Below are 25281 nucleotides of genomic sequence, written 5' to 3' on the forward strand. Positions count from 1 at the left end.
TCCTATATACTCACATAGCCAATATTGGATATTAGCCAATAAAAAGTACAGAATACTCTTAATACAGTCCACAGAACTCAAAAAGGTCAATAAGCTGAAAGACCCAAGTGAGGATGCCTCAGTCCCACTTGGGAGGGAGAAGAAAGCAGTCACTAGGGGAGAGGGAGGGAGGGACCAGGGAGGGAAAGTGGACTGGACTTGTGTGAGGTGTGGGTAGAGGGGGGAACCTAATCTGGTATTGGGTGAGGAAAAAGTACTGAAGCTCTGAGGGACATCAGAAAGAATGGAAACAGGCAACCTCAGGAGGTAGGAGGTTGGGGGGACCCTCCAGAATGCACCAGAGACCTGGGAGGTGAGAGACTCTCAGGACTCAAAGAGAGGGACCTTCAATGAAATGTCTGACAGTAGGGAGAGGGAACTTATAGCTCCCACTTCCAGCAGAAAGACAGGGCATCAATTGAGTGAGGGAGGGGGTTGCCCTCCCACAGTCAAAACTCTGACCCATAATTGTTCCTGTCTGAAAGAACTGCGGGGATGGAAATGGAGAGGAGCCTGAGGAAAAGAAGATCCAGCAATCGGCCCGAAATGGGATCCAGCTCAAGGGAAGGTCCCAAGACCTGGCCTTGAACTTCTGTTCCTCCTGCCTCCAACTCCTTAGTACTTACTCTAGCATGCATACACCACAATGCCAGGCTCCCCTTTAATTTTGTAAGACATAACAAAAAATAGAAAAGCTGCTATTCAAAAAATTATGAAATGTTATAGGAAATGGCATTAATTCTATAAGAAAAAAAACATGAAAAAAATCTAATCTCTCTGTTAGAGATCTCTGAGTAACCATTTTCACTTATGGAGATACTTAAATTTTTAATGTAATGCTCTTATCTTTTGTAATTTAAAAAAAATTGTTTTTATGTGTATAAGTGCTTGGTTATACACTGTTTATCTGGTGCCCTCAGAAGCCCAGAACTGGAGTTCCATATATGTTTATGAGCTAGTTGAAGAATCTAGGAATTTGGCCTGTCCTTTAGCAAGCAAAGCAGCCAATCAACATATGCACCAAGGCATCTCTCCAGCCATAGAAACACTTAATTTAAAGAAGTTACCTGTTTCATACTATCATCCCTTTTACAAGGCCTTCATCTTCTTTGAGTCTAAAATGCAACTGGAAATCTAAAATGAGCGTCTTCATTTAGCAATACTCAAAAGACTAAATTGATTATATAAAAAAAAATTCATGCTTCATTAAAGGCAATTTAAATTTAAAGAGGCTAGGGTGAATTTTTACATAAAAAAAAAATTGAGTGTCTAATTCCTGATCTAAGAGGTCTAAGTTGTTTTGACATATTTTATAACCTTGATCTCCCAAGCTCTTGGCATTTAAAGAGCATTAAACAATAAAAATGGTGGACTTGAGAAACCACGCACATTGTTTAACCAAGTAGTCTTAACAAGTAATAAAACCATTGCCTAGAATCTTATTACCCTCAAGTCTCTACTAGATGCCTAATATGTTTATTTCTCTTTGCTTTGCCAATAAAATGCTAATTGATATTGTAAAAATGACCTTGAAAAACTGCAAGATCCTGATATGCCTCTTGAATAATTTAGTTTTCTTTGTAAGCTATAGGTCTCCAAGCCCCAACACATAGGAATTCCGAGGCAGGTTGCCTTAGTAACAATAATCCAAACATTCCAAATAATCTTTTCTCCCCCACCTTCAAATGAACTCACACTCCTACAGCCTGTATCCCTACTGGTACCTCTGGAGTTACTACATGCATGTATACATGCTGACAACATGTTTTCTCTGGTTACACTTTGATATTTGCTCACATACCATTTAAGAAATACATTGTAGAATGATGAGAATACAACATTGAAAACAAAAGTCTCAGTTTCTCCCAACTTGCCTTGAATTGTTCCAGTTCCCAACTAGATAAGGTTGGTTTGTTGTTGTTGTTGTTGTTGTTGTTTTGTTTTCCTAATAAAGCTATTTGTAGCTGCCAACCATGAACTCAAGGTCCAAGGGTGCAGTCTGTATTGGACCAATATTTGCCATGAATTATTGACTGTATAGATAGTTCTGATTCATAGGACACTTCATAAAAACACTTCCTTTCCTGTCTCTCCTGATCTTGTCCTTAGAGGCTTTAAAGAATGTCTTAAGTCCTAGATACCTGAAGGACTATCTAATACCCTAACCCTTTCACTGTCCTCCTTCCTCACTTTTGTTCAGTCATCTAAGCTTTTAGCTTTTTTCCCTAGGAGCCAGAAATAAATAAAATGCTGGCATAAATCCTGTCATGCAAATAGAGCCCTAAGGGCCTACCAACTCCCTCTAGTTAATCACATACACCCAGAGAATTCCCTTTGAGCTCAGCTGGGACCACCCTAGCTACATAGCCTTGGGTTTATTTTGATCTATTGCAACTCTTTGAAAATAGGAGATCCATGTAAAATATATGGTAACTCTATTAAGTAGAATATTTGACCAGAATTCCTCATTCCCCAGCCCTGTCAGACAGACTAGAGTGTTTTATATACAGCTATCATTGGCTTCTCCTTTACAGAAAGATGTCAACTATCAACTGTTGTATTCTGTTTGACTGTTCACTTTGGGCTAGAAATGAAAGTCCTATTTTTTTCTGATATGATTGTTCCTTTTATAGAAAAACTAACCATTTTATCATAAATAACTAAAGGATATGTAATAAAACTAACATAGTTCAAAAAAATTTCTCCAATATTAAAACTGTGGTTTGGTTCCTAAATATATGTAGGCACTTTTCATTAATATTATTTAAAAGTGTCATAAATGTTTCTGAAGACTGTCAGAATTGTATTTGACAAGCTAAATTTTGCCCTTTAAACACCAAAAGCCATATTTTCGATAAATGTAAAAATATTAGCAAAATCAATTTAATGTTCTCTTTTCTTATTAAAGTCTAATAAGAATTAGAAGCCCTATACAAAATGAAGAATCTTTAGTTTGGGCAACATGTCATGTAGAATTATTTCATAGACCTGTTCCAGTATAAATAAGTTATTTTTGAGTTATGTCCAGGAAGTAAGAGAGTTATAAGTTATGTAATACAAGATATAAGTTGACCTTTCATAGGAGTCCTGAGACTGGACAACGGTACCTTAAGGCCTCTTAGAGATATCTGTTAAAATATGCCTTTTATAACCTGAAGCAGAAAAATTTTGAGCTTCATACAAGCCATGCTATCTCTCAACTTGCTCATTTTTTATTATTATTCATTCTGCTTCATCTTTGTTTGTTTATTCACTAATCAATCTTTAATCAGAAAAGCCTCCCTAGTCACTGTATAAGTCAGTTCAAAGCCGTACTGCTTAGAATCTTACCCACTGAGCAATTTTTATCTCTCTCTTTTCCTTTTCCCCTGCCTCCTACCTCCTCCAGTTACTGATCAAGTTGTTCGGATCACTTCCTGCAAACAGGTCTCCCTGCTACTCATCAGTTTCCCTAGCCCTAGTATGTAGTCTTGTAATTTCTCTTGTATGGCTCAAGTACAACACTAGTAACTAAGGATATGTATGGATGATATAATGAATTAAGAAAACAATGAAAAACTACCAAAGAAAGTTGAAAATGCTTGCCCTCCGAAATGCCATCCTAGTGGAAAGAAATAGTGAACTTGGATCCATGCATAGGAAAAACACATCAGCACAGAGGGGAGATTTGTCCATTCTGTGGGATATAAGGAAAGCTCTCAGCAGGAGCCATATACAAAGTAGGTGCAGTCAGTTTTTGTTCCTTTATGACCAAAGAAGTTTTTTATCTTCCTCAGCCTTCTTTTGATGTTGAAGTTTAGTAGTAAATATTATTTCCTAATGCTCTGTGCTGAGTTCAAAGAGGAAAAACAACAATTTTATTACCAGAGAAGTACTTATCAGCTAATTATTATGATCTAGAGGTTATACACCATATGCTAAGATGAGTAGTAGCCAAGCTTCAATTAATTCTTACAGACTGGCAGACGTAGTGAACAATAGAGCAACTGAGGCAGATTATCTAGCAAAAACAACCCCAAGAGTCTGATTTGTACGGTATTAATTTAGGCCAGTGGTTCTCATCCAAGAGTGATTTTTCTCTTCCAAGGGACATTTGGCAAGATCTAGTGAGTTTTTTGGTTCTCACAACTAAGGAGTAGATACTAATGGCATCTGGTGGGTAAAGCTACCACATGACAAATGCCAATAATATGCATAATGGTTGCCCTCAACAAAGAAGTATAGGTATGGCTGAGTCAGAAAACAAACAAAAAAACAATAATCAAACAAACAAAAACGAGAAGAAAAAGAAAAAAAAGCCTGCTTCAGGGTTATCTGTTAAGGATTTTTATTTTATTTAGTTGTCATTCAGAAAAATCCAAATTCACAGGCAAAATCTGTACTAGATAAATTCAAGCCCATTGTACAAAATGCTTTAGGTATTAGCATCATTCAAAATATCCTCGATCAGGTGGTGGATTTTAAATATCAGCCTTGCATGCAATGGGAAAAAGTAATAGCATAATTATAACATATAGATAAAAATCAAAAGAAACTGGGTGGTTTACTCCAAAATATAATCACTATTACTACTTTGGCATATATCCTTTTAGGCATGCATATTTGCCTGAAGTGTGAGGTTTTTTTTTTTTTTTTTAAACAGAATAAATTATGAAAACTTAAATTCTAAAAAAAAAAAAAAAAAAAAAAAGTTAACTTGTAAAAATTATTACACCTGTGTGGAAATGCCCATCAGAATTTAATGAATGTTGCCATTGGTGATACCTTCAGTTGAGATATAAATGTTAATTAGCTCATTTGACAGTATCTTTTTTTACCAACATCTGCTGATAATCAGGGCCACTGTAAGCCAACTTTAAATGGACCACTGGAATTCTGCTTTCTCTTTTTTTTCTACACAATACAACCACCATACTTCCTAAAGACAGGAACCCTTAAATTAATAATTGGTGCCTGGCTACTGGGGCTTATTCAGACTAGCATTTACTTAGCACTCTGTTATCAATACCTGCTGTGCCCTTTGACTTAAAACTATTACTTCCCCAAGGACAGACAGCATCTGTCTGTTTATGAATGAAAACTATAATATAAAAACTTGTAATTACAAAATGATTTTCTAACAAAAGTAATGCTGTGATTTAAAATGAGAACGAGTGTCCTGAAAATATCTATATGACTATATTTATATTTTTTCTCTTGTTTTCTTCAAATTTTCTTCTTGATCTAAATTTCAGTAGGATGCTTAGACCTTTTCTTGTTTTAAATGTTTGAACCATATTATAATGTTAATGATGAAATAACTATTATTTGTATTGACATACCTCCTTTGATTTGCTTTCCACAAAAATGGCATTCAGACTTCTCTAGTATTCTTGATGAGGATGTAGCGGGGAACCAAGGAATGAATGGCATTCCTCAAAAGCTTGAAATGAGCCAGCCAGCCATTTAAGTCTTTGCATTGAAATGGAAGTTGCTCAAAATTTGTTCTTTGAAGAAGCTTCTTAGTTCTTGTTCTAGCTGATGGAGGACTCAATTTGATGGGATTGTATTTTAGTTTTCAAGTTCTACATGTAGTACACAAATGACCTAAATTTACTGACACTAGGGTGAATGTAATTTGAAATGGTATATGTTTGTTTCCCTTCAATTGCATATACATCATATAAATTAGAGATGTATAAAAACTAAAATGCTTTCTAAAAATGTGGATGTAACTATAAACATAATTGTAGTCATGAGCAATGTGAATCCCTAGATAGAACAAATTGATGCCCCCAACAATCTTGAAACTTTAATTTGAATGTTAATTATCTTTACCAATAGTGTTATCAATCCTTCTCATTGATTATATAACAGCTACCAGAAAATATTTGCACAGATACTTACTCTTTAGTTGAAAATACAAGACGTATAAATAAAACCTTAAAATTAATTCTCTTCAATATATATTACCCATTTGGGTGTTTTTGATACTATATTTTGACTTTTGAACAGGCTATCATGTGTGGTGTTTTTGCTTTTTCATAGTATTTCAGGATACTTTTGGCAGCCAAATGAGAAAAAAAATGATAAAAATTGGCTGAAGAAATATAGTTTTGCTGTCTTGTATCACTAGAAATATAGAAGGAAGGCAGTTGATTAGGTAGTTAGTTTATATCTATAAACTAAGATTTTTCAAAAATAACTGTTTAGTCACTGTGGGAAGTTTGACCCACATTTACAAAGTGGTTATTCACTTAATCCAGGCATCACCTTGACATACCTAATGTTTTATAAGAGGATGTTACATACTGTGAAGACTTTTTCCCCTCTAAATTGGGAGAGAAATTCTTCCAGAAGCTTCTATGAAGGTTTTTCCTTCAAATTCTCTTGGCCAACATAGGGTCATAGGTAATGGATATTGGCATTGGACCTACTGGTAAGCCAAACACTTTTAACGAGACTCTTAAATTCACTAAGGAGATCTTACATTCACCTTATGGATAAAATGACTGTCCTATGAGTGTGGAATTTGCAGTCAGCCCAGTCTACTACTTTACTATATAGGACAAAAGTTGGCATTATATAAATTGGGCACAAAAATAAATTGCTGTTGAGTATTATTAAAAGTTTTGAATTGCCAAAATATAAATAAATGGTAGAAAGGAATGTATTATATTGTAAAAAGCACACTACTGCTTGTTTAAATAGGGAAAGAACTCATCTTGGCAAATATGCCAATAGAAAACATCAGACATTTGCTTTCTCATTACCTCTTCCTGTTCATCTTCAGTAGAAGGTATTTCTATATTTCTAACTTGCTTGTTCACCTTTTCTCATTCACTTAACTATTATTTATTGTGTCCTTATTTATAAAGACACTTACCTGGACCCAGATATTGTAGCTTTAACATTATTTAGTATATTAAAGTAAAGCAACAACAACAACAACAACAAAAAAACCAAAAAACAAAAAACCTCAAAAAGCTCTGTTCTCATGAAGTGTGATTTAATATGGCAAAGAGAATGGTCAGCTAATGATAGATGAACAATTTCTGCATCAGTTAGTTACATTGTTTCGTTGTATAATCAGCACATTAAATGAAGATTTTAACTTAATTTTCATGTTATAAATTTTCCCATAAATGCAGTTATCACTAAGTATCCCTGTTTAGGAGACTTTATTCATTACAATTAGAAAACTTTCCTATATACCTTATAGCATTGGGTATGTATTCTATGTGCCACAGAAATACTGATGAATTCTATCCATTGAGAAGAAGACTCTTGCTAAGAGTTCTGTCCTTTGGTGTAATTACTTTTAACACAATTTTCTGACACTAGAGGATATGTACATCAGAACTTTACTTACTTACCTGGGACAGTGTCTGCTTTTAAACAAAGGTTAAGGTTAACAATGGAGGAAAAACATGAGAAAAAAAACTATACTAAAATCTAATGCCATTTTTAAGTCTATTGCTTTCATCAATTATATATTTAACCCTTGTCTTTGTTATAGAAAGCAAAGGAAAAACAGTACTTTGCTAGTACAAGTAGTTAAGTTAAAAACAGTCTTTCTCAGCATATGCATCTTCATCAAGGTGGCCCGAATTTAGGAGTTTAGGCATTAACATCTCTGAATGGATTTCTAAACAAGAAACTGACAAAAGGTGAGATATATAGCAAAGCATGTATGCTGGAAAAGCATATTTTAGTGCCAAAAGGATGAAAAATTATAAGTAACTTACGAAGGCATTGAATTATTCTTGAATTCCTTCCCCCTGGTCTCTGTAAGTGACTTGATAGGGGAACTAATGCAATAGTAAGGTGTCACTCATTCTGCATTACATCCATGTCCTTTAAATTCAGGACAGAGCTTTAATCCAGCATAACAATTCTGTCAAGAACTTCTAGCACTACTGCCAACTAACAGAAGAAATATTTGAGGCAACGTCTCTTGTACTTTTGAGAGAACGCCTTATATGTGGCTGTCTTATCTTTCTGGGTCTTGCTCATCCTATAGTACTCATACCATATATTCCTCCATGAAGACAAAACATACTTGCAGCCTTAGTATTAAAGGCACACAGTAAATGGTGCATATTCCATTTGCCCCTTGTTTTACATTATACCATAGTATACATAAATTGTTAACCACCAGAACAATCAGTTTCCACAATGAAGATACTGCTTCTTAGTCTTGATTTTCAGTAAAAATATGTCCCCTGGAGTTTGAGAGAGGTGATTAGGTATGGCATGATAGAGATATGTTTTGATAAGATGATAACAATATCACCACTTGTAAGGGAGACTATAGTCTCCATCCTTCAATCTTAAATATGTTATATATAATAATATATATTATAGTAACATTAACATTTTTATTGAAATACTGCATAGTGTTTCCAGGTATTACGTGCTTCTCTGATGTCTATGTGTTTCTGTTGCAATGTTAATCTTCAATTCTAGACTCAAAATTATTTTCTGCCTGATACCTCAAGCTAGAATCACTACAAGTATCACAAATTCAGTATGTTCTAAATGTAATTTTTTACAGCTTTTCCTAACTACTTCCTGTATTCTCTTTGGTGAAGACACAACCTGGTATGTTATTTTTCCTCACTATTGACATCTGTTCAGTCTCCAATGTGTGTTGTTTATGCTGTAAAATATTTCTCAAATCCATCCTATATTTATCTTCATTTTAAGTACCTTAGTTTTAGTATTCCTCATTTCTCCCATGAATTTCTGCAATATTTTCTACTGTGTCCTGAGTTTACTGGTATCACTCTCCAAACTGACTTTTCTTGTCCAAAAGAGACAAGAAATTGAATATCCATTTTTTCTATTTCATTAAGTAATGAATCAGACACATATATAGCAAGGGAAATAAAATATTGTAGAGTAGAAATTGAAGAATTCTCTAATGGTTTATCTTATGACTTGGACTTCTAGCATGTTTTCTGTACCTCTTTACAGCTAACCAGCTAATCTTCCTAATCATTTTCAGTAGAAAGCACTTTCTTGACTTGGTTCCATTGCTTTACTATTCAATCACTAGTATATTACTTAAGATAGTTTCTCCAAAAATGTCGATACATTTAGGATACTTGTCTTTTCATAAACTTTCTGTGACTGCCCATAGATAAAGCCTAGAGTAGCATTTGTAAACTTTTGGAAATCTGAAGTGGCCCAACCAGTGTTCTGAGTATAGAAGGTCATCTGTTCTACTGTTCTACTGTGCTATTTTTATGGTAGACTTTGTGATCATCTGCCCAGGGGTGGTACTACCTACACTGGGCGGGGCCCTCTCATATCAATCATTAATCCAGAAAATGTCTACTGACATACCTACAGGCTAGTTTGATGAAAGTAGTTTCTCAATTGTGTTTTTGTTTTGTCCAGGTATTTTTTTATATCAACTTGACAAAAACTAACCAACACATCATTATACTTAACAACCTGTCTTGCACCTAGAGGAGGGAAAACAATGTTCTTCAAGATTCTATTCAATGGCTACTTTATTTGTCATGGCTTTCTTACTATCTTTGTGAAACTTTGACAGGGAGAATTAATTATTCACTGTTCATATTGCTTTATGAATATAGCAGTCTTAAAAGCTCACATATTGGTTGGATATGGACCTGCTTTGTGTCTGTGTTGTTTTGTGACAGACTCTTCCTCTATAACCCAGGCTAGCATGGAACCCGTTCTATTTGTATCATAGTGGACCTTCAACTAGTGGTAATCTCCTTCCTGAGCTTGCCAAGCACTGAGATTAGCAGAGAGAACCATCAAACTCTGCCCTAAGCCTATTCTTTTTTATCATTTGAATTTCACATCTTTCTAGTTCTATAACTCTTGCCCTTCTCTAAGATTCTTCAAAGGAAAGAACCCCACCCCTTGTTTCTCTATTTCACTTTAAAAGGAGTGAATTGATAAAAAGGTAAACCTGATAAAAATCTAGTCATTTTTCATTACTTAGTTATAAAAAGTACCAATTTTACCTTCAGCATGCTTTAATATAAATACCAAATGGAGAAAGTAACACTGATATTTCATTGTACTAGAATATCCATGATATTTTTTTCAGAAGTTCACATTGACAGAAGTCAAGTCTAAAATATGACATTTATTATTGCAAAATTTTGTACAGGATATAAAAACCAGTGTGTCTGTAAACTCCCTAAATCCTCATGCAAGTTATTTGTCCAACATGTCAAACCTAATGGCAAAAATCCCTCTCTACCAATAAATAAGGCAACTTAAAAAGAAGATTCACAGTGAAGCCAGAAAATTTCTCTATAAATAATGATATATTACCTTAGGAGAAGTAAGGTAAAGGAGAGGACATTAGATCATTAGCATGGTAAGCAAAGGATAGTCCAATCACTAAGTAAGCAATGCTCTTCAGCCAGATCTAGGTCATGATCAAAGACATAATCACAAGTGAGATGTGTTTTACATTGTGGAATGTAGCTAGAGTTTGCATATACAGATGGAATGGCTTGATTCCTAGAATTCAATCACTAGTATATAATAGTACCCTTATTATTTCTACTTTGAAAGAGTTGATTTTGAAGCAAAATGTCTCTGGTTCTGACCTGTTTCTCACTCAAACTCATTTTGAAAATCATCTATAGTGTATAATTTGCAGATATTTTTACAAGTGATCAACTCTCTGAGTTATAGTATATCTAACTCCGAAGATGGCAAAAAGAGACAAGAAATTGAATATCCATTTTTTCTATTTCATTAAGTAATGAATCAGACACATATATAGCAAGGGAAATAAAATATTGTAGAGTAGAAATTGAAGAATTCTCTAATGGTTTATCTTATGACTTGGACTTCTAGCATGTTTTCTGTACCTCTTTACAGCTAACCAGCTAATCTTCCTAATCATTTTCAGTAGAAAGCACTTTCTTGACTTGGTTCCATTGCTTTACCATCTGTACAGTAGTGTTCTTTTTAAAGTCTCATCTTAAAATATAACTGCAGACCATAGTGCTCTGACTTCTAGAAGCACTACAATAAACTTACTGTTTAATTAAGTAGCCATGTCATATCCATGGATGTAGTTCTGTTCCTTAATCCAGTTGTCCTTGATATTACCCATCTTTTGTGTGTGTGTGTGGTTTGTCACTTCTAAACTTTTACATCTTTTCTTAATTCTTCTTCAGGTTTCTTTTCATATTTGTATATGTTCCTTCCCCAGTGACCCTAGTCTAAATATGAATATGCTTCTGCATATGAAATTATTAAGCCCATAATATAAGCTCTTTCAAAAGGGCCAAACTACTAATAAGAAAACTCAAAGAAGAATAGTGTTTGTATATTATGTGTTACACTAGTATTTAGACTAAATTCATTTTCAAGTTTTTATTAATTAAGAAATAGTTATTTCGTGGCACATATGTATTAAGTGTTCTGTGCACTCATTAAGAGCAATCATCTCAGTCAGGTGTGGTTACTTATGCTTTTTAGTGATCATTAGTGAAACAGCCCTTGCAGTCTCTGGTTTAAGAAAGGATTAAACTTGTAAGTACTTCTGTTTCCTTCTGTCTTGTTTTGGTTTTATTGTGGTGAAGAGACATCACAACCACAGCAACTCTTATGAGGAAAAACATTAAATTGGGGCTGGCTTGCAGTTTCAGGGGTTTAGTCGATTATCATCATGGTGTGGAGCATGGCTGCCTACAGACAGACATGGGGCTAGAGAAGGAGCTGATAATTCTACATCTTGATCCACATGGAGAAAGATACTGGGTGCAACTTGAGCATAGGACACCTCCAAGCCAGCCCACAGAGTGACATATTCCCCCAACAAAGCCACACCTACTCCAACAAGACCACATTTTTTAATAATGCCATTTCATATTGGCCTATGAGGGCCAATTACATTCAAAGTACCACATTTCATTCCATGGCCCCCAAAGTCTTGTAACCATATAATAATGCAAAATGTATTTAGTTCTATTTCAAAAGTCCTTATAGTCTATAAAAGTCTCAAACTCATCAAAAGGTCCAAAATTCAAAGTCTCTTCTATACCTCATGAAATATCTTAATTGTAATCTCCTATAAAATAAAAATCAAAAAGCATATAGTATACTTCCAACAAATAATGGTGTAAGATATACATTACTGTTCCAAAATGGTGGGAAGGGAGCATAGTAAGGAAATATCCAAAACAAGACCAAAACCCAGCTGGGCAAACTCCAAACTGTATCTCTATGCATGGCTGATGTCAAAATCTTCTTCAGATCTCTAATTCACTTCAGTATTGTTGGCTACAACACACCTCTTTATCTTGGGCTGTTTCTATTCCCTATTACCAGCTTTCTTCAGCAAGCATCTTATGGCCAATGCAGCCTTCACCTTCCCTGCTTCACACAATAGCCTCTCCTAATCTCTATTCAGGGATATCCCTGCCACATTCCAGGCTTTTCTTAGTCACAGTGAAAGATACCATATTCCCACCACCCTTTTTTATCCCTGTCACTAAATCCAGAACCTTGTGGCCAAGTTTCCTGATGCTTGCTGATGCTGTAGCATGCCCCCACCCCCACCCCTTTTCAATCACATCTTCACCGGTTTTGTGTTTTCAATAGTTTCCTTCATTTCCTAAACTTGGCTGCTGTCCTTGATCTCACTCTGTAGACTAGGCTGACCATGAACTCAAATATCTTGTGCTTCTGTCTTCTGAGTGCTGGGATTAAAAGCATGTACAACCATGCCTGATCTAAACTATTCTTTAATTCCTTTTCACAAGATGGAAGTTTAGCTTAGCTGGTTGGGATCTTGCCCTGAAGTCACCACGCCCTTTAGTCAATTTAATGCCTTTAATCTATGTATCTTCTTGAACACAGAATTTAGCTCCATTCTACAACCTGCTGCCCCTTTTCTCCTTGAACCATACATTTTGTATTTTTCCTTGCTCAGCTTGCTCCTGTTCATCAAAATGTTCTTTATAAGAGTGAACAGTAACAGCTACACAACAGAATATGTAGTAGGGTGGTTTTAGATTTTCTGTGTCAATGTTATTAATTTTTAAACTTTTCACTATAGACCTGGGTAAATAAACAAGGGCAAAAAGCAGCCACATTATTTGCTAAAATATCACAATAATAATCTCTAGGCCACATACAAACATTCTTCTCTGAAGCCTCTAGAGCCAGGCCCCCACACTTCAAATCACCCTCAGCACCTTGTCGTCCCTGCTCCTACTAGTATGCCCCATTAAGCCTTGCTTAAAGCATTCTACTGCTTGCTTAATCCAAAGTTCCCAAATCCGTATCAGTACAAAACAACAACAAACAAACAAACAAACAAACATGTTCTAGCCTATCACAACAATACCTCAGTCCCTGATTCCAAATTCTGTTTTAGTTTGGGTTTTATTTCTATGAAGAAATACCATGACCAAAGCAACTCTCATAAAGGAAAACATTTAATTCAGACTGACTTATAGTTTTAGGGTCCATTATCATCATGTCGGGGAGCATGGTAACTTGCATATGAAAATACTGCTGAAGAAGGAGCTAAGAGTTCTGAACCTTGATCCACAGGCATCAGGAGAATTGTGTCACCCTTTATCCTTGACCATAGGAGACCTCCAAGCCAGCCCCCAAAGTAACATACTTCTTCCAACAAGGCAATGCCTATGCCTACTTCCACATGGCCACTTTCTGTGGGGCTACAGGCACCATTTTCATTCAAACTGCCACACCTTCTAACTACTGGCTTGTTTTATGGACCCCTATGATCCTTAGGTGCCATATCACCATACTTTCCCAGGCTTCATTAGAGCTCTGTTTTTAAATTTTGTGTTACTTGGTTTCAATTCATTATCTGTTAGGGTGTGTGTGTGTGTGTGTGTGTGTGTGTGTGTGTGTGTGTGAAAATTACACTGATTATTCAGACAGCATCAATAAAGGGAAAGGTACAACCCCATAATTACTTGAAGGACATCTTGCTGTCAATAGTTTGGAAGATAGCACAACAAATCAGCAAACAATCACTTTGTACTTAGAAAAGCACAGAGTTGTGACTGGTAATCAAGATAGCTTTGTGAAAAGAAAATTGAACTCAACCATTTTAATTTACTTCTATGGAAGAATCAGTTCCCTCTAGTCCAAGAGAGAGAAATATCTGCTAATTCACTAAGATTTGTATTCCTTCCTGAGTAACATTCATTATCAATAACATTTAAAGAGAAGTAAACAGTAAATTTCAGGATACCAGTACATCTGACATTAAGGCAGTAACACACTTGAGTCTAGGACATAGAGCCACAGAAAATTAACATTTCTAGAACTTCTTTCTGTCACAGCACAGTGCCATGAGTGACTAAGCTTCAGGAATGACTCTCTGTAATAAACATGGTAAAGAATGTGTGTGTGTGTGTGTGTGTGTGTGTGTGTGTGTGTGTGTGTGATTATATCCTTCATATCACTGAAGGCAAAAATACCTAGATAGTAACCAAATTTTTTTTGTCTTATCTGCCTTGTCACTTCTACCTTTTCCTGTCTTTCCTATCACCCAAAGAAAAGTTAAATGGCTGTATATATCTAGAAAAATTTCAAACATTTCATTCAAAATAAGATAAGGTGGGAGAAAAAACATTTATGATATATATATATATTACATCAAAATAAAGTCAAGTTCAGTTAGATAGAGTTAAAATATGAATAAGAACATCAAACAAATAATACAGAAACAAGGCTGGTACAAATATATCATAAAATAAATACTTGTAAGGTTTAGTGAAACAGTATTTATCATGCATTAGGCAGTGTGTGAAGTGTGATGATTTTTTTAAAGAACATACCAGAAATGTATATAGTCAAATGAACTTATCTTTATTAAAAGATAATGCCCTTGTCATAGAATTTTGGAAAACTCCTGTTTTAAAATTCTCTAAGTGTTCTATGGTATGAGTTTTAGATCTATCCAGGAGCACTTAAAATGTTTAAATTTTAGGTTGCTGTCATTTCGGAAAATAGCCAAAAATGATATTAAACCAAGTGTTATAGTAAAATAGATGATGGAACTGGGTAACAAAATTTCTGCTTAAAAATAATGTGAATCTGAAGTAATGAAACTGATTGCAGTAAAATCAGAGTTTAGTTCAGAAAGAGGAATTTCAAACACAGATTAATGCCCTCACCAAAATAAGTTTATGGCTTCCCAAGGTGGCTGTTTGAAAAGACGATTAATGGCTTCAACAGACATATTGGAACCGATCTTTTAACTTTACAGTTGCACTTTAAAATAGTACAAAACAGATACTATATTTTAGAAGAATTTGAGCATCAAAACTGGTAGAAATGAAATGGCACACCTGTTAAAGTATTGTTGCAATCCTTGTTTTCTTATTTTTGGGAAACACATAGCAGAATGGAGAAACCTATAATTCAAAAATAATGTCCAACAGGTAGAAAAGACCCAGGAGGATACCCAGGTATTATTAAACTTATGGAAAAAGATCTATGAGGAACTTTTTATTCTAGAAACTGATACTGAATTGTATAGTTCCAGCATTCAAAGAGTCTGAGGCAGGAGCATTGAATCTGGGAGAGAGATAGATAGAGAAGATAGAGATGGAGATAGAGATAGAGATAGAGACAGAAAGACAGAGAATGAGAGAGACCACAGATTTTTTCCCCAAGGCCCTTAAGACCCACCCCTCCCCATAAATCACTCTAAAACTGAAAAGAAAATTATATTGTACTTGAGGGTTAACTTTTTTGGAACTTGGGCACTCCAGTGAGTCCTGAAGACAAGTTACACCACTAGGAAAGTATTTTAAAGGAAGATTTTGACTTTTTTCTTTTACACAGAGGTCAATAAACAAGACACAGACTTAAAAACTGACAGCTTTTGCTGAGATATAAGGAAGTTTTTTTTTTTTTCTTTTTTTCTTTATACAAGTGATACAGTATCAAAATAGGTTCCTGGGGGAGGTCATGGAACTCTCTCTACAGTTAGAGGACTCAGGCTCATGTTTCTCAAGGACTGTTCCTACTCGTCAAGTCTATAAATTCTACTTGTCAAGGTAACTTGATATACTCATCCAAGTCTCACCATGCTTCTCACTATACCTCAGTTGGTCACATTAGAACCATATTGAGATGCCAGAGATCATATTGCTCGATGATTCATAACTTATGTGGGGCTGTGCATTTTATCCTCAGCATGGAAAAGCGAAACAAGAAAACCTTATTGATTGGACTGCCACTTCTAGCTACTTAGAGACACTATCATAACAGTAAACACAGGCCTTAGAACTGTAACTTAACACTGCTATGTTTTCTTCCACTTCCACTTTCCTGAGATGTTTTTCGATTAAAATATTGTATCAGTCACTTCAGAATTTCATTTTCATCCTTTAGCTCAAAAAGTTATAGATTAATTTCCTATAGTCACTCAAAGCAATTCATAGATTTTAATCAAATAGTGGTCCATAGAGACATGTTGAATTCAATTGTTTTTCTTTCCCAGATGCAAAGATGGATGCTCACATTCCTATAACCAAAATGTCTGCTGAAACCTACAGCATTTGAAAAGCTTTTCTAGCATACAGATTGCAGATTAACTTCTAGCTAATCATAGTTCAGAACTCTAATGGACTGTGACGAGAGAGACAGTTTTTCCTCCAACTTCATATCCCATGTTTTTTGCAGTCGTAAGGCAAATTTTAAAAGAAGGCCTTGGGGATCACAGCCAGCCAGCATTATTGGCGCATGACCGCTTGTAACCAACTGCAAGTTTAATATCCAAGGAGATTTGCACATAACAGTCTTTTTTCTTCTTGTTTTTAATAATTTACCTTTGAGATTCTCTTCACGACCGTGCTGGTGTGCAAAGATCTGTTTGTCTGTCAAACCTCCAGATATGTACTGGAAGTGAAAGACACATTAATTTTTTATTTGTTTCCTAAGGAGTATGAGCAGTGAGCTGGTTGTGCAGAATAAAAGAGGGCTTCTTCCTTGAGCACTTACTTGTATTCACTTCAGCTGCCTTCCTCACCTGTAGCAAATTAGATTTTTCCATGATTCTATTCCCTGCCAGAAGGGAATCATTTACAAAAACCAATTCACAGAACTTTTTATAAAGCATCCACCCAAATCTGAAAACATTTTGTCTTAAAACAAAGGATACTGAAAAGCTGTATGTATGATACCAATGCTGGATGGCCGTGTAAGTATCTCCTTGCCAGCAAAGACCTCACTTTTGAAATTAGCATTCATCTTTTCACTTAACCTTGGAGGCTATCTGTAAGTGCTAATCTATGTCCAAAGGAATTTTCTGGACAGAAAATTGAGCTACAACGACATGAAAAGTCACAAATATGAAGCCTCAGAAACACTGAGCATTGGCATTTCTAAGAAAACTGATATAAATGTCAATGACCCGAAGCCAATAGATGATTAGAAAGCAAGCCACCATTCCAAAGTACCTTAGTGGTTTTTTAAAGCCTGCCATGATTTTTCACAATAAAGAAATATGAGGTATATGGGGAACTATGTGTGGAGGTGTTCTTGGTAATTTAACGTTTTGAAAACTCCCAGGCTGAAAACGGTTATTATGTAAATCAACCAGCTCCAGCTGTTAATTCTCAGAAACTGAAGAGTATAGAAATTTTAACTACAGTTTGACCCTTTATTTATGTTCTGAATTCGACATTAGGAAAGAGGAAGACACAAGGAATTTAGGGGTTTCTGTTGTATAAGATGGTGAGGGTGAGTAGTAGTGAGAGTGGAGACATTAAGACGGAGAATGGAGGCGCTGGAGAGATGGCTCAGCAGTTAAGAGCAATGACTGCTCTTCCAGAGGTCCTGAGTTCAATTTCCAGCAACCACATGGTGGCTCACAACCATCTGTAATGGGATCCAATGCCCTCTTCTGGTATTCCTCAAGATAACTGCAGTGTACTCATTTACATAAAATAAATAAATCGGGGGGGGGGTGCTGGATGGAGGTATGTGAGAGACTAGAGGGAATATGGGTGTGAAAGTTCAAGGTAAGCTAAAGAGCTAATGAGACTGGATGTCAATGGACAAATTGTAGACGGTCAAAGAATTTATACAGGGTAATAGGATATAAGCCTTTGTAGACTATTGGAAGCATACTGAATAGTATATAAGTAGTAAATGAATTTTCTGCCAGAAAAACAAATGCAGATGAAAAGCAAATTTCAGATGAAAGAGAAAAATGTGGGAGAGGAAATTACAGTCCAGAAAGGAAATAGGCAAATGCATTGTCTGTAGAAAGCAAGGAATATAAGAATCAAAGAGAATAGAGGTTCTATTTGATTTCTGCATCATTATGTGTGGCACAGGATACATCTGTGATTCATACCATATTTACATAGGTTAAAGAGCAAGACTTTAAGCAATATCTAGCCATGCTATCAGTATATTTGTTCAGTGTCTGTTACTGAGTCACCTAAGTACTTGAGGAAGCTAATCAAGGTTTCAATTACGCCTGTAAGTAAGAAAGTTATACCTCTGTTGCAATTGTAGCTGATTGGTTGATGAAGTATTCATGAGATATTTCATAAGAGGAACTTTAAAGGTCACTTGTACCATAATAAGTGGAAATCTCGCAGAAAGAAAAAGTTTAGCAGTATTATAGTGCTTATAAAGTCTTAAGAGGCTCTGACTCTCCAAGTCTGGTTGCTGCTGTTGAAAACTCATTGCCCTCAGCATTTGTCATGACTTCTTCAATCCAATATGCCCTTTAAGCACAATGAAACTATAAAGGAGGACTATCTAATGTTGTTTGCTATTAATTAAAGAATAGGATTTCTTCCTTCCCTTAATAGAAAGCTTTAATTTGACCAGGGATTGCTGCTGAAAATTCTAATGACGGACTGCAGTGGTTTCCTCAGCCCAGTGTCTTGCAGTCATATGGTCCTACAGTTTTTTTCAACCAAAAGCTGAGAAGCTCACATTAATATTCTCATTTGTAAACTGGTGTAATCTAAAATGGGAGAGGAAAATCTGGACAAATGTGGATCTTGCTTTACTATTTCCTCAAATATTGAGAATTTTCACCCACATATATCAAACCAACAAATAATACAGCCAAGATTATTTGTACATTACATTGTGATATGATACATTGAGATGTGTATCTTCACAATTCTTTAATATGGCTTCCGGGAAAATTTTCTGTAGAAAATTACATAAGTCTCACTAACACCCAGGACAGTTAAAGCTAAACTGTAGTTAACTGTGGTAGGAGGGAGAATTTTTATAAAAGAAAAGAGAGGACATTTCCAGACAGGATTAACTAAATGGGCAAGGGCATCCCTATACATTATTGCCACCATCCCATAGGTTGGCAGTATAGTCTGATACTCTGGCTTCTTCAGTAAATCTAGGCATACTAAGTGAATCACTTATTCTGAGATAAATAGTAAAGAAATGATGCAAAGTCCTTATTTGCAGTTTCTGCATTAGCGATTATCCACTGTACTAAGAAACTCCTCTGGTGAGTTCAGAGAGCTACACTAATTAATATATGGTTATAAAGGGACAAATTTAGTGATAGTTTGATGCTGCAGGTCCATGAACTCGCCAACCATGGATTCTTGGATCGATTTATAGTACCAGCCATAATGCATTTCCTCCTGTAATGTAAGCCTTACAGCCAAACATAAAGTGGTTGGTTACCTCCATAACATATGCCACTATTGTACCCATAGCATACCTTTCTATTCTAGTCATTATTGTCCTTTACAGAGTTCACAACAGAGTAAGACTGTTAATTTCTTCTTCAGCTGCCTACATAGTACTTTCCAAACTATGAAAGCTCTCCAGCAGGAAAGAATATTTCTAGTCAGTACCAACTTGATTCCTGCATAATCTATGACCAATATATGTGCTACCTTCAGCAATAGGATTTTACCATCACATTACTGTGGGCAACCAAGAGCAATTGCAATAGCCTGTACTATTTAGGAAGTCTCCAGGACCTTCAAAGTCTCAAGGAGAGGAATCTCAGACCTGAAACTGGGCTTTTCATTTATTACTTATATCTTCTGGGAGAATTATAAGCTCCTATGTATAATTCATATACATATATATGGTTATAAAGGTACAAATTCAGTGATAGTTTGATACTATAGGTAATGTAAACTCTCCAAACACGGATTCATAGATGAATTTACAGTAATACACACCCTTCATTTTCTTCTGTGGACTAGGTTTTATAGCCAATCATACAGTGGTTGATTATCTCCAGATAGATAGATAGATAGATAGATAGATAGATAGATAGATAGATAGAATGAAAGAATGTGAAGCATATAAAAGAGTAGCTTTCCTTGTGGCTTTTCAAAATCTTTGTTTTAATTGTTTTTCTTAAATCTTTATGTAATAAATAGAAAATTGTTGCATTTGCATGAGCTACATATTTGTATATGCCATTTTTACTTAGTAGGACTCACTTGGTAATTACGAACACCAAGGGAGGTAAGATGGTTTATTCATTCATTTCCAACAAAGCAATATAGATTTCATTGACAGATATAAAATACATTGATGACTATTTCATAGTAAATTTTAGACACAGTATCTATTATATTTTCTTTCATTGTTTTTACTGATTCTTAAAAGATAGTTTTACTGTAAAACTGAGACCTCTTTCTGTGAACATATTGTTTACCTTGTAGGAAGTTACTATAAAAACCTTTTTTTTTGAATTAGCACCCTTTAACAAAGCATGTTCCTAATTTTATCCTCCTGTTTTTGACTCATTTGTTTTTTTTGGTTTTGTAATAATTAAGGTGATAAGGATATATTCCTCTAAAGAATTTTCTCCTTCGTTATCAGCTCCTGTATTTTTAGAAGTTAAACAGATCTTGAAATTTCTTACTTTTCACTCTAGTGTAATTAAAGCCAATTGATATGAAACCATTGTTATGAGGATTGATGAACTTAATAGTTAAATCTCTTGAATATTTTGCTAGATATTCATTTAAGCATCCATTTCATCCAGAAATGTAATCTATTTGCATAGCTACAAATTTGAATTCTTAGAGACCTTGATATTAGTGATTACCTAATTGTCTACAATCTTCAGTTGTATAAGTTAAAATTTTATATAAACTCATAGTTTTGAATTTTATTCATCATAAAAATCACTTTTAAAGGAATATGTGAGGAATGTTGCAGAAATGCCGTGATTCAAGGCAGTAGACAACATATGGCCTATCAGAATTTCTTATCCTATCTCAAAACAGTTTAGATTTTGGCATTTTAATATAGTAATTTCTATAGACTTCATTAAATAGCATAGTAAATCAAAAGATACATAGAAAAAACTAGCAGAGGTTTGAGAAAAGGACTGCCAATTTATCTAATGAAAATTCAAGATACAGGCCAGGCATGGTGGCTGTAATCCTGACACTTTGGGAGCTGAATCATGAGGATCATAGGATCAAGCTTAGTCTAGGCTATAAAGTGAATTCTAGCCTGAGCTACATATCAAACCTTTTTGTCAAAAATCAAAAGGAGAAAACTGAGAAATTCCTACATATACATACATATATACATATTATACAGGCTGTCCAGAAAAACTTGACTTTTAGGTAAATAATAACTTAGTATCAGTGTATGCTGGGTATTGTATCTTTTCTTTGGTATAAATGTGTCCTAAATATTGTATAGAATATGCATATATTTATAAAATTATTTATGGTTTTTCTGAAATTCAAATGTAGTCAATTGTTCTATAATTTTCTTAACAGTTCCTCTTGAGTACAGTCTACATAAACATAGTTGAGGATGCCAAGCAACTATAAGTGGTTCTAGTACTTAAGCATCTGTGTAGCTTTGAACATGTTATCTTCATCTGTCTGAACTGAAGTTTCATGTTTTGTAAATGAGATTGAATAATACTTATGTGAGCTCTTTTATTTTATAGAGATTAGATACTATGTCTTAAAAACACTTGGCACATAGTAGATTTCTAATTTTTTAGCAATAGATCTTGTCAATATATTTGAGAGCTTTCAAATATTTCATATTTATTTTTGTTAAATTGGTAAAAACATGCTTGTAAATTTGTCACTGGTTTCACCAAGGTGTTGTATGTCCCCAAAACACTATAAGCTACTGGTTTCACCAAGAGTTTTCAAGTCAACAGGTTGATCAAGGAGAGATAGATGCAAAGTTTATCAGAAATTGATCCAGCCATGGCTTGAGATCAGTATTTCTATTTTGGTCAAGCTTCAAGAATGTCATATATAGCTTGATCATGCTAGCCCTTTTTGTCCTGGTAATACTTTTATTCCTGCCCATCATGTTTAAGCTTGTCTTCAACCACATCAACATGTTGGCAGCCAAAGTATATGACTTGAAACTGAAAATTGACCCCCAGACAGAGTTATTAATTTAACAGGCTAGCAAGCCAATGATGAATAAGATTCTGCACAGAGCCTTACCAACCTAAGGTAGATTTCTATTAAAAGCATAACTGTTATGAGAGTAAGCATACTATACTGTAGCAATCATTGTAGAAGACTTTTCTGACCTCAAAAGATAAGACCATTTCTCAGTGAGTACAATGTATCCTGTCACTGTGGAGAATACCTGGGTGTTCTACAGTCTGAACTCTGATACTACCCACTTGGAGATAGTATCAGATCCCAAAGTCTGAGGGTTTAGCCCCAAAGCCTGCTTCCCTCCCCATTTCAAAAACCAGGCCCAGACTTTAGTTTGTGTCACTGAACACTCATCCATCCTAAGGCTAGACTAATTTCCTAAAGCAGCTCAAGGTATTCTGGAAAACAGTATTTACCAACTTACTGGTAACAATACTTTACAAATAAACATGCAGATGAAGTGATACATAGGAGGATTCTTGGGCTAGTTCAAGTGCAGGAACTTCTGTGACAGGAGCTACTATTCTCTATTTGTAGATCCACTGGCATGCCAAATACACTATCCTTTTTGACATCCCAAGGATTTTAGGATGTTAGAAGTGGATGAGGGATGCAGGGATATAGTTGAGTGGGTAGAGGGCTTCCTGAAAGAGCCACTGGGCACAGTCCCAAGCACAACTAACTTAAAATAGTGGGAAAGTGGGCTGTCTATGCCTGCAGTCCCAACATTTAGTGCTCAGGAAGGAACTACAGAAGGATCAGAAGTTCAAAGTCATTCTCCATTACATATGAAGTTCATGGATAGCCTGTGTTGCTATTATACAGGAGTTCCCCCCTCTCCCTCTCTCTCTTTCTCTCTCCCTCCCTTCCACTCTCCCTCCCTTCCTCTCTGTCTTTCTTGCACATGTGTGTGCACACAGAAATACACTAAAGAGGAAGGAAAGAAGGAAAGAAGGAGTTACAAGAAGAATGACAAAAGTTACCTGGCTATTTCTCCATGTTAGTAAGTTTGTTATGAAGCACACTCACAATAGTAGTCTTCAATTGTAATAGCACATTAGAATGACAATATCAGAGTTCACCTGGATTTTGGTGACTGTTTAGCACATGAAATATTGGGCCAATAATAAAATAATATTAAAAATAACAACAACCATATACACAAATGTCAACCTGCTTCCTCTCTTCTGCTGCTTACCTCCTTTCATGTAACTTACCAGAAATCATACAACTTCTCCATCTTGGGGCCAAAATATATAATGTCTTTTTATATTGTTATCTTCTTTTTTAAAAGCCAACTTATACTTTCTGGACTTTATCAAATATGTATTTTTATATATTCATTTGTACTGTGGTATAACTTGACAGATCCTAAAATCTTTTACCATCTTTTTTTGGGTTTTATTTTTTCCTTCATTGCTTTAATATTGTTATCAGATATGTTGTTTTCAGACATTTTCTCCCATTCTCAGGTCTTCTCTTTATTCTTTGTTGTGTTGTTTTCTTATTAATTAATTACTAATTACTTTTATGAACCTTGTGCCCAGCAAGAAGATCTAGCACTATACCAACAGTGTCATTTGATGAATGGTTTTTTTTTGTTTGATGAAGTGCTAATTTATTTTTAATGTTTCCTGTGCTCTTGGTGCCACATTGACATTGTCTTCTCCCTCATCCTTTAAGAATAAAATAAACACTAAACATGGAATGAAAAGACAAGGATTGTCTACATACCTTTCACATTATATAAATGCCTAACCCCAGGTAAATAAATACATTAAAATCATTTAGAAGTTTCCACATTTAGAAATGGCAACCTCATTCAAAGTCAGCACTGTGTGTTTTTTAATTATTATTCATCTTTTCATAATTTCATACATGATTTTAATATATCCTAGTCATGTTAATCCCTCTGTCTTTTCTCAGCCTCCTTATCCTCACCAGCCTCCACCTACCTCTCACCAAGACCCTCTTACATTTTTTTTTATTTTCTTTTACTTTGTTTTTGCCTCACCACACATTGGGATTAAGCAGGGCTGCTTGTGAGGGGATGAAAGTAAAGCTGTTCACTGGTATCTGAGTAACCCACTAGTGGGCAGCACCCCTGAAACCCATAAGACAACCCTTCTTCATATCTTCCAGCATTTAAGTTCTTTCTTTCTCCCATTCTGATAATTCCATAAAGATATTCTTTCTGTATTGGAAGAGGTTTTATGTGTGCCCATCTAAGGCTTAATTCTCCATGGTCACTTGTTTTCAGAATTTCCTTTCTGAAACCTCAATCTGGATATGTTTGCCCTTCAAGTGACATTTGGTAGGCTCAAGAGACTTATTTAGTTGCCACATTGTAAGAGATGCTAATTGCATCTAGTGGCTGGAGGCAAAAAATGCCATCAAACACTCTCCAATGCATAGGCCAACCCCTATAACAACATCATCATCATCATCAATCTGTCCAAAATGATAGTAGTAGAAATCCTTGAATCTATCTAAAATATCTAGATAGTTGTGTGCTGATAGCCTAATGTGAGGAGTATTTTGCCTAACCAGGGTAGTAGATGTCACAGATGTAAAATCAGTTATATTTTATAGGAGGAAACCAATCTTTCAAGCCAGTAAATTTGTTTAGAAGCTTTTCCAGGAGGATGTTGCACTATTGTGCCCTTTAACATGAAGAAAAAAAATATTTCGGTATAGACTGAGACTCTCAACACACACACACACACACACACACACACACACACACACACACACACCATCTTGTAAATGTATGCTTATTCTTGGGGTTTTCTTTATCTTCTTATTTTTTATAGTTTTAGGGAAAGTTTATGCACATGCTATGTAGTAGATCCATCAATCATAATCA

General features: G+C 35.2%; 1 protein-coding gene across 5 annotated transcripts in view; it reads left to right on the forward strand.

Annotated features, from left to right (window-relative positions):
- Diaph2 (diaphanous related formin 2) overlaps positions 1–25281 on the forward strand; it is a 629631-nt gene that overhangs the window by 441983 nt on the left and 162367 nt on the right. The gene's annotated exons all lie outside the window — the stretch shown is intronic.

This window comes from Arvicanthis niloticus, chromosome X (genome assembly GCF_011762505.2).
Source record: "Arvicanthis niloticus isolate mArvNil1 chromosome X, mArvNil1.pat.X, whole genome shotgun sequence".
NCBI classification, from domain to species: domain Eukaryota; kingdom Metazoa; phylum Chordata; class Mammalia; order Rodentia; family Muridae; genus Arvicanthis; species Arvicanthis niloticus.